This window comes from Petromyzon marinus, chromosome 59 (assembly GCF_048934315.1).
Source record: "Petromyzon marinus isolate PM22_M1 ecotype Great Lakes invasive population chromosome 59, UKy_Petmar_22M1.pri1.0, whole genome shotgun sequence".
NCBI lineage: Eukaryota > Metazoa > Chordata > Hyperoartia > Petromyzontiformes > Petromyzontidae > Petromyzon > Petromyzon marinus.
Genome location: NC_133725.1, coordinates 13,760,501 through 13,775,925, shown reverse-complemented (window position 1 = coordinate 13,775,925; position 15,425 = coordinate 13,760,501). Strand labels below are relative to the sequence as shown.

At 43.1% G+C, this 15,425-nt stretch overlaps 1 long non-coding RNA gene across 2 annotated transcripts; it reads left to right on the top strand.

Annotated features, from left to right (window-relative positions):
* The first annotated feature begins 1,346 nt into the window (after nucleotides 1–1,346).
* Nucleotides 1,347–13,413, top strand: LOC142905872 (uncharacterized). 2 transcript variants are annotated; one of them, XR_012929876.1, is made up of 4 exons: nucleotides 1,347–1,715; nucleotides 4,832–4,954; nucleotides 6,684–9,789; nucleotides 13,099–13,413. It is a non-coding gene; the product is annotated as an uncharacterized LOC142905872 (long non-coding RNA). The 2 variants fall into 2 exon arrangements; XR_012929877.1 differs by lacking the exons at nucleotides 6,684–9,789; nucleotides 13,099–13,413 and adding an exon at nucleotides 5,771–6,617 and having other exon boundaries at nucleotides 1,589–1,715.
* The last annotated feature ends 2,012 nt before the right edge of the window (nucleotides 13,414–15,425 follow it).

Here is a 15,425-nt window from a genome sequence, read left to right as displayed (position 1 = left end):
CCTCCCCATTTAGAGTCAAGATTTGTTTAGAAGAAATGTCAGCTTGATAAGCCACTTCGTTCACGTATCAGTTGTAACCAGATCACTTCTAAAATGTTTTATATAGCTCTGTGGGGCTTACCTGGTAAAATACAAAATAGTTTAGTTGTAGTTTATTGGATGGGTGATTGGGTAGGTGGGTAGTTCGGTGCGTGGGTGGGTTAGAGGTTGAGTAGGTGGCAGGATGAGTGGGTGGGTGAGTAGATAAGTGGCTGGTGAGCAGGTGGGTGGGTGAGTGCATGAGTTATAGATTAAGTGGGTGAATGGGTCAGTGTGTGATTTGGGGCATGAATAGGTGATTGGGTGGGTTAGTGGAGTGTTGAGTGAGTGGGTCGTTGAGTTAGTGAGTGGGGGGTATGCAGGTGGGTTCGTAGGTAAGTGGTTAAGTGAGTGGCTGGGTGTGTTGATGAGTGAGTGGGTTTCGCGATTGAGTGGGTGCCACGGTGATTGGGTTCATGAGTGCTTGGCTGGGTGTTTGAGTGGGTGGGTGGGAGGCTGAGTCAGAGTGGAGCGCCAGGGTAGCGGAATGTTAACTCCCTCGCCATTTGTATAAGACATCGTGGGTTCGATCTCGATCGTGACGCCTGTATATTTGGAGTTTGCATGTTCTCCCTGTGGTTGCATGGATTTTTCTCTGGGACCTCCGAGTTTTTCATGCATATTTAGAAATATACATTTAGAGGCTTTGGCTGCTATAAATGTCCACGTGATAAGTCACTTCTTTGAGCTATGATTTGTTTGCCACGTCGTTTCCGACAAGGATCTATATAGCTCAGTGGGCCTTGCCTGGTGAATTTAAAATAATTCAATTGTAGTTGAACTATTTTAAGTGAATAGGTGGATGAGTGGGTCGGTGGGTTGGTGAGTGGCTGGTTTAGTAAGTGAGAGGTTGGATGAGTGGGTGGGTGGTTGAGTTGTTGGTTTAGAGATTAAGTACGTGGCAGGGTGAGTGAGTGGGTGGTTGAGTTGTTGGTTTAGAGATTCAGTACGTGGCAGGGTGAGTGAGTGGGTGGCTTTACGAGTGGGTGGGTGGGTGGATAAGTCAGAGAATGGGGCGCCATGGTGGCTAGGAGATGTTAACTGCCTCGCCTGGTATATTGGACTTCGTAGGTTCGATCCCGACCTTGACGCCTGCTGTATATTTGAAGTTTGCATGTTCTCCCCGTGGTCGTGCAGATTTTTCTCCGGTTTCTCCAGTTTTTCCCTGCACATTTAGAAACATGAGTATTTTAAAGCATTTGGCTGCTATACATTTCCATGTGATAAGCCACTTCGTTAGGCTATCATTTGTGGCCAGGTCGGTTCTGAAAAATAGCTCTGGTAATATAAAAAATGGTTTCATTTATAGTCTACATAGGATTGACTTCCCAGGAAGTAACACTCATTGTATAAACCCCAGAAGAATATTGTTTTGAGTCACCTAAACCAGAATGTGAACTGATATATTCGTATTTTCAAGCGAGGTTCTTGGCCACAGACCACCTGGACAAATATGATGTAGTTTAGTTTGCATATGAATTATTACTTGGGGTTTGTTGACATGATAAAGTTAATGTTTTCTTTGACAGGTTGTACACTCTGACAGGGGCTCAGGCTTGTTGGGGCAGCATCTGGCTGAAATGCACCTTCACAACAGGAAGATTGGAGAGAGGCTTCACAAGGAAGAGAAACTATCGGTATTGAATCATGAAAATGTTAAACATGTGGAAAACTAGGCCCACCGATCCAACCCTAGCATCATGTCAACTATGTATTATGTTGACATTTCTTCGCACTGAGAGTAGGCATGCTAATCGGATCTAATGAATATGTGTAAACAGGCGATTTGTGTGTAAACAAACACACATTTCATACAGCTGTTTATTAATCGTAAAAATCAAGCGATTGAGCTAGTGAATGAGATAGACACATGCTGTCATTATTTCATACATGAACACAACTAGCCAGCCAACGGTCATGCTTTTCCACACCTAATCACATTCATCTCTTTGTTTTAGCCATCTTTGTGATGAAGGGAACTGTATTGTTCATGTGTGTGCAATGTACTTTTCAGAATATGAATTATGTTGGGTAATACATGAATTATGGCTATTAAAAGTATCTGTATTTAAGTCCATCAGGGCAAACTCTTCTGCAAAGGAGACTTAGAGCATTCAACATTGCGTCCCTTTATATTTTTGCTAATCGCAATATTTTTCGATTTAAAGCTTTCGTGACTGCAGGGATTCATATTTTTGTTTCTTTCGGTAAAGTCACGTGGAAAGGAAATAATAAAATAATACAAATAAAACATTATATAATAAAATTTTCACGAAGTTTCGACCACAACGCAAGCAGACGTCCTCAGATGAAGAAACAGAGCTGTCGGAAAGACAGCGTCTTAATGAACGCTGGGCAGTGTTCATTAAGACGCTGTCTTTCCGACAGCTCTGTTTCTTCACCTGAGGACGGCTGTTTGCGTTGTGGCCGAAATGTCGTGAGAATTTTATTATATTATGTTTTATTTGTATTATTTCCCTTCTACGTGACTTTGCCGAAAGAACCAAGAATATAATCGCAATATGTTCAGGAGATAAATGTCAAGGTCTGCTAGCCAAAAGAAGGCTTTAGGAGAGAGTTCATGTAGTTTTGCTATTCATTCATTAAAGGGCAATAGAGTAAATGCTAAAATAAATGTTTTCAGCTAATTATTTATATACGCTAGATTTACAAGTCTATAATGTACAGAAAATACCATGGTTGGCCAGACCATTGCTCGGCATCTGCATGTGGCTCCTGGGCAGTTCAAGTGTGGCTCTGCAGAGGCGCTGCTAATTTGTAACTCTTCAATTTAACTTTATATGAAGTGAGAACAATCTGGTATCGGAGGCAGGCCATGAGTACTCCCAGGGCACTGAGATTTCTAAAGTCAAAATTCCACAGCCAGTCGACACGAGTCAACTTCTGTATGGCTAATCTTTATCTCTTGTGGCTCCCGCGGCCATCTGAAGATTATGGTATGCTGCTGGTAGGGTCAGGAAAGTTGGTCACCCTTGGTATATATCTGTATATGCGTTGATGATTTTGTGCAATGTTCAGCTGCTCCGTCACGACAGGGGTCCCAGTCAGTTTGAGACTGCTAAATTAAGGTTCTCATGTGTTTTACAGATTTTGATAAAAATTTCAGTCTTGAATTTCTCCAAACAGGTATAGACCCTGGGCAGGAGGATGTAGAGTATGTGGGTTTCATACGGCTATATGCTGTGGTTACATCCCACATGTGATCTCCGCTTTAAAGTCATGAAACTGGTTGTAGCCCATTTAAATTTTAATATACCCGTTTAACACGTAGGCTTTCGCGGCCAATATCATCCATAATATCGGTTTTTTTTGGGTTAGATCGTTGAAATATAAATTTGTCGTTAAACCCGCCACCGACAGCCAATTCGTAAGGTTTGTCACATAAACAGAACATTCCAATTCGTGAAGGGCTCACAAGTGACGTCATCACATCTATCCCTCCAAGGAATGAAACAGGAGGATTTCTCTATGAATTTGGCTGTCCACCTAATGATGATAGTTGTAAATACCAGCGAAACGTCATACTCAGATTGTAAATGTTGTGGATTTTCTCTCCAACACTTCGGTTTGCTGTACAAGTAGCGGATTGGCATGTTCCGTTTACGTGACAACCTTACTAATTGGCTGTTAGGTGGTGGTAGGTTTAACGGCTCATTCATTTTTATGCGATCTAACCCAGAAAAAACTATGTTATAGATTTAATATACCCTTTTGTTGAAGGACAGCCTGGGTGACCAAAGTTTTATAGGAACGGCAATAATGTTTACTTGATTAAATTAGTTTTATCATGGAGCGGTGAAATCAGCTGTTGTTCAGATGTCAGTATAATTAGTATTACATCGTAGAAATATGAGAGTCCTTTGTGTAATATTCTATTAACCACTGATGATGGTAACATTGGTTTAAGGTTACATTTTAAGAAGAACTAGATTGGCGTACATTTTATCTTGTGTAAGTACACAAATTTATAAAACAATATATTTGATAAAAAATGCATATATTTTCTTCCATTGCACACAGTTGTACCATTGATAACAGGGCACACAGTTACAACTGACATCACCAGATATCACTGAAGTTCCCTCAGAGATCGATCTTGCATAACCAGTGTTCACGTAATCAGTTATGTTTTTGCTAATTACCAATTACACTCAGCCGGGTTTGAGAGACTTGTATGAATGTATGTTGAACTTCCTTTCCACCGTCCATAGCCAACCGTGCTAAACGGAGGTGTGGGAATTAAGCGCAGAACCTATCGTTAGGATCAATGCTGTTGTAATTTTTTATGAGGATATCAATTGGTGGCTAAAATGAGATGTTCAAAGACTACAGCATGATAATCGGTACATAACATGAGTGTCGAATTATGTCTTAAGAATTACCCAGCCATTTGTACGTAAAATTCAACGTTTCTGGGTGACATCTTAAGTCCGTGTTCTTCATTGCAAGGCCCGTGGGCCGGTGGCAGTCCCTGGTGTCCTTTTTACTGCGACCCCTGACGTGCAGTCCCCGACAATACACACAAGTGAAAACACCCCATCATGCTGTCAAACCCCCCAATGGTTTCAAATGTGAGATGGCTCTTTCACTGATAATGTCTTATTCGCGAAAGTGGCCCCCCTCCGAAAATGAGTGAATATCACTGTTTTAGGTCAAGGATTGGCCAAATAAAGTAGGTATTATTTGCTTATGTTTCTAAATGTCCGTAATAAAACTATATTTATGCCACCAGCTGAATGAGTGGCAGGAGGACTGGGTGACGTTCTTCTCACGGCAGCAACTGCAGCTTCAGCTGGACATGATAGAGAAGGACTACGGTGAACGGGAAACCCGCGAGCTCTGGTCTCGGCTTCAGGTTCGTAAGCTGTTTCACTCTCGCCCTTAACCCTTTCCTGTTCCGAGACGACTGCTCATTTCAGGATGGGTCTCGTTCACCACCGAATCTCGGAACCCGCAAGCGGTTCAGCGGTAATTTTATTTAGAGAGGCATAGCGCCGTTGTTTTTAAAGACATTGTACTCGCCGCAGAGCACCGTAGCAACAGGACAGCACTCTATTATAGCTGGTACCAAACTGTGCTACACACGTTCCCGCACGGCCTTGTGGGATCCTCGGTACTAATAAAGTTAATTAATATTTACTTCCTATTACGATCCGATGACGTACACGAGATTCAGCGGTGAACGGGATGCACCCCGCAACTTGCGGTCATCTCTGAGCAGGAAAGAGTTAATACATGCAGCAGTGTAGCTCATCATGTGCACAGCCATATGGGAAACCCATTTGATCGCAGTGGGTTTTCGAGGTGACTTTAAAGGTAAAGTGGTGTTTCACACGCAGGCTTTCGCGACCAATATTATTCATGATAAAGTTTTTTTTGGCTTAGATCGCCCATTAGTAATGTTTCTGACATGAACAGAACGTGCCATTTATGTTATTGCTTCGGCACTCTGGTCTGTTAGAGAGGAAACGCGGAACATTTTAAAATGAGTACGACCTTTCGCTGGTGATTACAACCAGCATCATCAAGCAATTGCCAGAAGCGTTCTGACTTCTGGCAATTGCCTCATTGCAATTGGAGGTGGGTGTACGACGCATGTAAATTTATGCAATCTAACTCGAAAAAAACGTTATCATGAATAAAGCGGTGTTGTTTTTTGCGTGGTGTGCAGCTTCGGTTGGGGGATTTTTTTCCGGGACGTAGAGGTGGTTCTGGCACTGCTCCACGGTGATATATGGACTGGGAATGCTGCAGAGATTAATGAAGGGCCCGTCATCTTTGACCCAGCCTCCTTCTATGGGCACTCGGAGTACGAGCTTGCCATCGCTGGGTACAAAAAAAAGCTACAAACAACCAAAACAATAGCAGCAACTGCCGTTCACTGCCCTGTCTGTGGCATGCAAGGTTCATTCGTATAACCTCAGTGTGGCAAGGGCTGGCTCATTTAATAAATAACAGAGACCAGGTAGAGTTGTGGTTGAGATGTCTACATGCTGAGGTCTCCACCCTCTCTATTTGCTAACTTACAAAGACTCATCCTTCCTTGCTAAGGCGTTTTGGGCAAATCCTGTTAAAGCTGATACAGTCAACAAAACAATAGTGGAACGATAAAACTCTTACTTATCCACGGCACTTGAGGATGCTTGAATGTTCCAGAAACACAGTTTGTCGAACAAGGAACCCCTGTTTCAGAGACAAGTTGCCACTGATGTGCTTTACCAGAAATCCAAGCTGAAGATAATTCATTACACGTCAAATGGAATTCAAACCCTCAGAGCTGGGATATGCTTCAGTGAACAAAAACACATTTGACATGATGTTTACTGTGCAGCCATTGGTGACCAAGTTGAGACCACAGCATTCCTGCACTTAATTCGCAGGAACGTTTGTTGATAGATGGCTCACTGAATTTTGAATGGAGGACCTCAATGGCATTGGCTCGGTGCTCTGACATTGAAATTAACCTCGAGCCACTCAATTACCTGCATTACGTTGAATTTGTGAAAATTTGTTCATTGTTATGTTGTTCGTGCTGGAACAGCAGCATTGTAAGATTTTGAATGTTTGGTGTTGTTTGGGTACAGGATGTTCCAGGAGCTTTAGCTCTACGCTTCACTCATCCTACCACGCTCTCATCCCAAAGTCACAAGGCTTCGGCAAGAACCAGAAGCTCTAGCAACTCTTCCACTACCTGAACCACTGGAATTACTTTGGGACAGGATACCGAGGGTAATCCATCTCCACCATGCGCAGTCTCCTCAAGTGAATGAACGGTGCAGGAAATCGTGGGCTATGGTGTATAACTATAAAAATTCTTATCGGCCATGATATACATTGTTGAATAAAGGCCTTCCCTAAGCCACCAAATAAATCTCACAAAACTAGTCCATTTAAATGCTGTGCAATGCCCTAGGCATTCCACGTGAGTGTGACCGGGGGTCCCTTTGTTCCGCATCCTGGCCATGATATCCGCGCGAAAACTAGGTCAGTTAATGTTAGAATCAGAATCTTTAATTAGGCTGGATGAATCTGATGAGCTATGAAGCTCTTTTTTTCACAGATGTCCAGTCGGGGCGAGTCAGAAAGTTACAACAACAAACAGCAATACAAACAGATAGGAGGGCAAAGTAAAGGAACGCGAAGCAAATTTTGACTTAAAACTTTCGTGACTGCAGGAAATCATATTCTTGGTTCTTTCGGTAAAGTCACGTAAATAGAAAACAAAAAAACAATAAAATAAAGACCACTTGTGTTGCGATTGAAACGTCCTGGGTTTTTTGCTTTTATTATTTTCAATTTATTTTTTATTTGTTATTTTTTTAATTAAATTTTTTATTTAATTTGAATTTTATTTCTTGTTTTCTATTTACGTGACTTTACCAAGAATATGAACGCTAAGCAAGTCATGAAATGAAAATATATAAGAGTTAAAATTGCATTAGTGCATCAATTCCTGCCAAATTTTTTTATCACCAAATGCCATTTTGGGCAAGGCAGCATAACAAAAACAATCCCAGATGTTTGGCTAGTACCAGTTACAGTGTATGTTTTTGTTGTTGTTTTGCTATGGGAGTAAACCCATGCAGAGAAAGGGACCAGAATTAGGAAAGCGATGCCAGGCACTCCTTCAGAACATGCCATGCACGGGCGTGACCACTGCACCACCCTGACGCCCAAACAAATGTAATTCAAATAATCTACAATACTGGAAAAATAAACCCTATTAGTATCAACCGAATGTCTGGACAATCTGACCCCCTCTACACAAGTAACAGTTGAGAGTCAACGCTGTGATGTTGTGCGATTGGTGCAAGCGACCCATCGTTGTGTTTTAATGTTGAGCGGTTAAACTTGCACTGTTGTGGGGTGAGGTCAAGTCCGATGGCTGCTTCCAGCGGTGTCAAGGTGAGCGTTTTGAAGAGGCTCGCGAAGGATGATACTTGGCAGTTGGGTGCAGTCTCCCTCCATTAACAACAGAGGGCAGAGGAGCGACGCTCACAACAATTGGCTGAGCACTGGGCGTATACAACGCATGAAGTCGGCAGCAAGTTTATCTCAGGGAGTTGACCCGCACACGACAACTGGGTCTGTCCCGCGTGTTCACGCTATAACGCGGTTGCCTTCATTTAGGGAACGCGCACCGCCATAAGGCGACTTGTGAGCAGTCGACGCCGAACTACTTTCTTGAGCTGCGCGGTTGAGCGAGACGAGACGGTAACGCGGCGGCGTCCCCTCAAGTTGTTTGTAACCCAATTCTGACTGCGCTTGGACATTCATTACGGGGGAAATAGTTTTCGCTTAGCGCGGCACTTTTCAGGAACGCATCTACTGCGTTAAACGAGGACCCGTCGTACAGGTGCTGTGCACACTGTACTGGGAATCAAAATCTGTTTTGACCCTGGAGAAATCCGAAGCGCTATCAAGCTCTCACTCACAGGTGTCCAGTAAGAGGCGGTGGGGGGGTCACCAAGTGACACGCAGCTTGACCGTGGAGTAGACCGCGAGGACGCCAACGTCGCCTAGGCAACGCCGCCCCCCCGCCCCTCTGGCTCTGCCTGCCTCGCTCTGTGCACGTGAGGTGCCAACCACGTGACGCGGGCCACTGCGCGCGTTGCGTCACCGCTCACCGTGGGGGGCCCCTCCGCTGCGTCCACATCGTACAGTCGCACATTCATTAATAGTCACACTCTTAATCATGTTTATGGTCATCGTCATTAAAGGTGAGTTTAATAGTAATACCACTACTACACAATGTGTGCATTAATATATACGGCATGAATAAAATGCACCTGTAAATATCCTAAGTAAGTTTGACCTGACATTATTGCACAACAATTGCCCAGCCACCGTGGGATGTTTATCCTCCAATGTGTATCTGGCTTTGACCTGACTTATATAAAAGTGCAGCTCTGCAATTGCTTGGTCACACCACCGCTGGTGAAAAGACCTTCATGAGAGCGAACTCTTTACGAGTATTTGGTCTACTTTTCCATATAACAATAGGTTTTACCCTTTCTGGCAATACAACAGGTGTCAAGATGTTAAAACACCAAACAGAATCCTCATTCAAGGAATCCTGTCTGCATTAACCACACGTACTTGTGGTGAACATGGAAACATGCTCTGATAATATATGCATTGTCTTTGAAACTGATTAGTCCACACCAGGACGGTCCCATATTCTACTTTTCCACGTTGACCAGGTGTGTTGGAAGAGCCGGCTGAAAGCCACACTTTGCTGCATCGCACGTGACTTGCCGATCAGCTAACTGTGGTGTGCCCATTTAGCGACCTCTGGTCTGTGAGTTCAGTTTACTAACCACTAACAGCATGGCAGCTTTCTAAGTGGCTTGTGTGACAATTAACCCATGTCATTATCTCTTGCACAGCCTGAAATAAGTTTTGGCGTAAGGGAAGGAAATTATGACTCACCCACCTGCACCTGCCTTGTGCTCCCAGACACCTAAGGACCTTACTACCGCTGTGAGAAATTGACGGGCGTAGACTGCTGCATGGCGATGATGTATTCACGTCGTTCCTGCTGTTTTCCTCTTTTGCTAGGTGATGCAATTGGTGTGCCAACACCTCCAGATGCAGTTCCTGAAGGACGTGGGCATTCGGGACATGTTCGTTTTGCCTGTGATGAATGAGTTTGTCCAAACACACAGGGAAGTCAGCCTGTTCATCGAGGTGCGTTTCCCATGTTTATTTCACTCGATTGGTCGTCTGTTTGCAAGGTCATGCTCTGCCCAGAGGTCACCCACTGAGATTTTCTTTACCATAACATTACCGTCACTTGGGTTTGGTGATCGATTCAACGGGGCAAAAATATTTGTAAGAAGCGTAAACATGGCAACGTGATCATTGTCAGGCCACGGAGGACCTTCAGAATGCCGAGTATGATCTTTAAATTGATCCTGGACTCGTTCGGGGGATATTTGAACAATTTGAATATTGGGGCGATATTGTCTTGCTACGGGTCTGAGTGAGAAGTCTCCCAGCGGTTTTTTGAGTCCACAATCGAGATTTTTGGGATAGAGCACGTAAACATGCACTCATACAGTGAGGGAAAAAAGTATTTGATCCCCTGCTGATTTTGTACGTTTGCCCACTGACAAAGAAATTATCAGTCTATAATTTTAATGGTAGGTTTATTTGAACAGTGAGAGACAGAATAACAACAACAAAATCTAGAAAAAACGCATGTCAAAAATGTTATATATTTGACCCCTTCTCAATCAGAAAGAAATTAGGTTAGCTTTACATTTGACTGACAGTGAATCAGCAGAATGAAGCAGTCATGTTGTCTATGTGATTCCAATCAGAAGGTGACATTTTTTGTGTTAACATTAAATGAGCTTGTAGGAGAGTCCTGTCTAAAGTATCGAGTTCAAATCGGAGTAGCCTTATCCTCTCTGAGATTTAAGATAGGCTGGCCTTAAAGAGAATCTGTTTAGAATTCGGAGAAGATACAGCAGAAGAAATGAGTGTGAAAGCGATGGGTATTACCTTGTGATCGCGGCATCTTTTGAGGAAGGTCGGCGTCTCGATGATCTGTGACTTCTTGTCCCGTTGTCTGTTAAAAGCTCTAACAGATAGGTGAAAGCCCTCCCCGTAGAGGTGATCAATTCTAGATTTAAAGCTTTTGTGACTGCAAGGATCCATACTCTTTGGTTCTATTCGGTAAAGTCACGTAGGTAAATAATAAAACAACAAAAATCACGACGTTTCGGCCACAACACAAGCGGCCTTCATCAGGTGAAGGAACCAGGCTGTCTCGAGGACAGCGCTGGAGTGAAACACAGCCACGCTCAGACCGCGACCGTTAAGCTGTGTGCGAGGAAACAAGGTGCCTTGACAAAGGAATTAGCATAAAATTAGCATTTGATTGGCCGACTTAGCATGATGAACGGTGTAGAGGTGGTGTACATGCAGGTGCACATGCCGGTTGGTGCGGATTGGAATCACATAGACAACATGACTGCTTCTTCTGCTGATTCACTGTCAGTCAAATGTAAAGCTAACCTGATTTCTAAATTCAACCACCTATCAAAGAAGAACCCAGTTCCACATATAACAAAACTCGACGTCAACAAAATCGTCATTAATCAGAGTAGAACGCCGATTTCGGACAATCTGAAAACAGTACTGGCTAGGGGACTGAATTTTGCTGTCACCCCAAAACACATACCAGTAGATGATATCATCTCTCAGGTCGATGTAGCCCTCAAAGGCGTGGGACACATCCAAGCAGACGTTGCGAGAGCTGAAATAGCCACTATTCTTAAGAATGCTAAGAAACCCATTAGTAACATCAGCAAAAATAAACGCTCTTAACTCGCGAATTTTAAAAAACAGAAGTGATATAGTCATCCTCTCAGCCGATAAAGGCAACGCTACTCCCTAATCGACCCAACTAAACGTCCCTCCCTAAAACCTTCTGCTGCAAGACTCCCTAGATTCTATGGTCTTCCCAAGATCCATAAAGAAGGCTCCTACTACGACCCATCGTATCCACGATCAACTCCCCTACCTATAGACTAGCCCGTTTTCCGTCATATTCCTTGCTGCCTTTCACTGGCAAGACCACCTCAGCAGTACTTAACTCAGCCCAATTGGTCTCTATGGTCAAAGACGTTGTACTGTCCCCTGACGATATCCTTGTCAGCTTCGATGTGGTCTCTTTGTTCACCAAGGTCCCAGTACCTGATACCATTGAAATAATTGAAAATTTGGTCCAACATGGACTAGACGCCGATACACCTGCACTGGTTAGGCACTGCCTCAACAATACCTACTTTACTTGGAATGGCTCCTTCTACAAACAAATTGAGGGTACCCCCCATGGGTTCCTCCTTGTCACCAGTGATAGCCAATATTTTCATGGAGAAATTTGAATCAGACGCCATCCAGACTTCCACCCTCAGACCTTCCCAGGGGAAGATATATGTGGATGACACTTTCGTCATTTGGCCACATAGCCTCCCAGCTTTGAATCTTTTCCTACACCACATCAATTCCAGACATCCCGCCATCAAATTCACCATGGAAGTGGAGAAAGTTGGCAAGCTACCATTCTTAGATGTTCTGTTTGAGAGGAGACCTGATGGCTCATTGGGGCATTCTGTCTACAGGAAACCCACCCACACAGATTCCTACTTGAAACCTGATTCCCACCACCACCCAGCCCAAAAGAATTATCTCATCAAAACTTTATACCATTGGGTTTATTGCATTTCGGACCAACACCACCTGACCAGTGAATTAAAACATGTACACCTGGCCCTTGAAAGGAATGGATACTCTGACCGTACCATCCGCCAAGCTGTTTCTCCCTCCATACAGAAACAACCACTTGATACTCCGGTCAAAACCATCACACTACCATATATAGCAGGCGTTACTAAAAAGATTTCCAAAATTCTAAACAAACACAAGATCCAGGTCCGGTTCAATACAGTACACAAAATTCGTGATCTGATCCCATCCGTGAAGGATGTCATTCCAGACTTACAGTACCCCGGGGTTTACAAATTGAGTTGTACCTTTGGTGATTGCTATATCGGGGAGACAAAGCGACATGTCTCTGACCGAATTCGCGAGGACAAATCAGATTTGAAACACGGCAGAACGAATTCTTCTGCTGTGGCTGATCATTGTCACAACGCTATGGGTGATCATGAGATTGTCTTCTCCGATACCAAGGTTCTCTGTAAACCTATAGGTTATGACCAGAGATGTGTTCACCAAGCCATTCAGATATACAAATACAGGCATACCTTCAACCGAGAGGATAGTTTCAAATTAAGCAACCACTGGAAGCACGTTTTAAATCATACCAAACGTCAACTAATTTCTAACAGCAATTTCAAGTCGTGGTATACCAAGCATATTCCTGCTTAACTTTCTATTTCCCTTTTTTTTACTTCCCCCTTACAGCATATTCTTGCCGATCTTTAATTTTTCTATTTTTTTTCCGTTTCTATTGCACACACACAGTGACCCATCCCCCGCACCCTCTACCCAACAAAAGACGGATTAACTCAGCCCCTCACCCCACCAAGGTCCCCCTACATGGCTCCTCCCGCCCCCTCCCTTAACCTGTATTTAAGCCAGAGGTTTCCAGAGCCTCGCCACTTGGTGCAGCGATTTTTTGCTGTGACTGTTTCCACCTGAAGACGGAAGCTTGTGTTGCCTTCGAAACATCATGTTTTAATTTTTTCTTTTATTTAATTTAAATTTATTTTTTTACCTACGTGACTTAACCAAATTAAACCAACGATTATAAAATAAAATCCCCAATTCAGGACCCTACTGTGACTCAGTGTGGATTTCTTGGAGTACGTATTTTATTATAAAGAATTACAGGGGCTGTTTGATGACACGACTAGGGAGCTGGCTTGCACTGCGGGGAACTTAATATTCAACTTGGATTCTGCAACCCTCAATGGCCTTTTTAAGTTCCATTTGTGCATGTAAAACTCGCACAAACAACCATACCCAGAAACCCATAGACTCCAACAGAGACCCATGCATTCCTACAGACACTCACACGGCAACCCCATAGACTCACACAGAGTCCTTTTGACATGCACAGAGACCAATAGCCTCACACAGAGATCCATACACTCAAGAGACTCAAAAACTCACACAGAAATCCATAGATTCGCACAGAGGTCAATAGAATTTTAATCTGAATATTTATTTATACTGGATGAATCTGATGAGCTATGACGATCTGTTTTCACAGACGTCCAATCGGGCAGGTCAGAACATAACAAAAATACAATACAAAAACTCGACAGGAAAGGTAAAATTGTTTAAATATATACAAATTAAACTGAACTGTTTTTATCTTACCATAGACTAAAATAAACCTGTTGGACTCGCACAGAGACCTTAACCACTAAACCTCAAACAAATAAAACCCTCTAAACCTCTAAACCCCGTAACTATCTAAATCCCTAACCATTTAAACCCATAACCATCTAAACCGCTAACCCTCTCAAACCCTTTACCCTTAAAACCCTAACCCACCAAAAACCCCTCACTCTCCAAACCCCTTAGTCTTTTAACCCTAACCTTCGAAGCCATTAAAAACCAAACCCTCAACCCTCTGAATCCCTAACCCTCTAAACCTTGAAACTCTATCCTTCTAAAACCCTAAATCCCTAATATTCTAAATACCAACCAATCTAAACCACAACCCTCTAATGAACTAACCCTCTAGACCCCTAACCCTCTGAACTCGTAACCTTCTAAATCCTCAACTTCTAAAACCCTAACCCTCAAAACCCTAACCCTCAAAACCCTAAATCCCTAATCTAATCCCAACACATTTAAACCCCAACCCTCTAAAGAACTAACCCTCTAGATGCCTAACCCTTAAAAGACATATACCCCTAAAATGCTAACCCTCTAAACACATAACCCACTAAACCCCTAACCCTCTAAACCCATAAATGTTTTTTGGGGTTAGATTGTGTAACTATAAATGTGTCGTTAAACCAGCCACCACCCGACACAGCCAATTAGGAAAATTTGTCACATCAACAAAAAGTGCCATTTAGTGTTGGAGACTAACCCAATATTAGTTGTGAAAGTCTAGGTGTTAAACCCTCTAAACTCTCAAACCACTAAACCCCTAACACTCTAAATCCCTAACCCTTGAAACCCCTATACCTCTAAACCCCTAAACACATACCCTTATAACCTCCTCAACTCCTAACCATCTAAACCATTATTCAACCAACAATCGAAACCCATAAACCTCTAAACACGTAACTCTCTAAACCCTCTAAACTCAAAACGTTCTAAACTCTAACCCTCTAAACACCAAATCCTCTAAAGGACTTTACCCTGAAGACTCCAACCGTCTAAACACCTCACCCTTTAGAACCCTAACCCATAAACCCCAAAAACTCTTAACTGTCTAAACCCTTAACCTTCTAAACCAGACATGGGCAAAGTACGGCCCCCGGGCCGTATACGGCCCGTTGGGCTTTTTAATCCGGCCCGCCGAAATTGTACAAATATTATTAAATTAAATTTTACCTTTCTCCTGTAATGCCCCCATTTCCCCATTAGATGGCGCACTTTGACCGGGAGTTACGACATGTTTTTGTATTGTTCATGTTCGTGCAATTTGTTAAATTGCCTTGCAAATAAATGCTTTGCTACCTGTTAAAGGCCAAATCCTTTCATGTTATTATTTTTACACGACATTTATATTAGTTCACAAACACTCCATCCATCTGTTCCTGGCCCGGCCCCTCTGTCAAATTTTAGAACCCATTGTGGCCCACGAGTCAAAAAATTTGCCCACC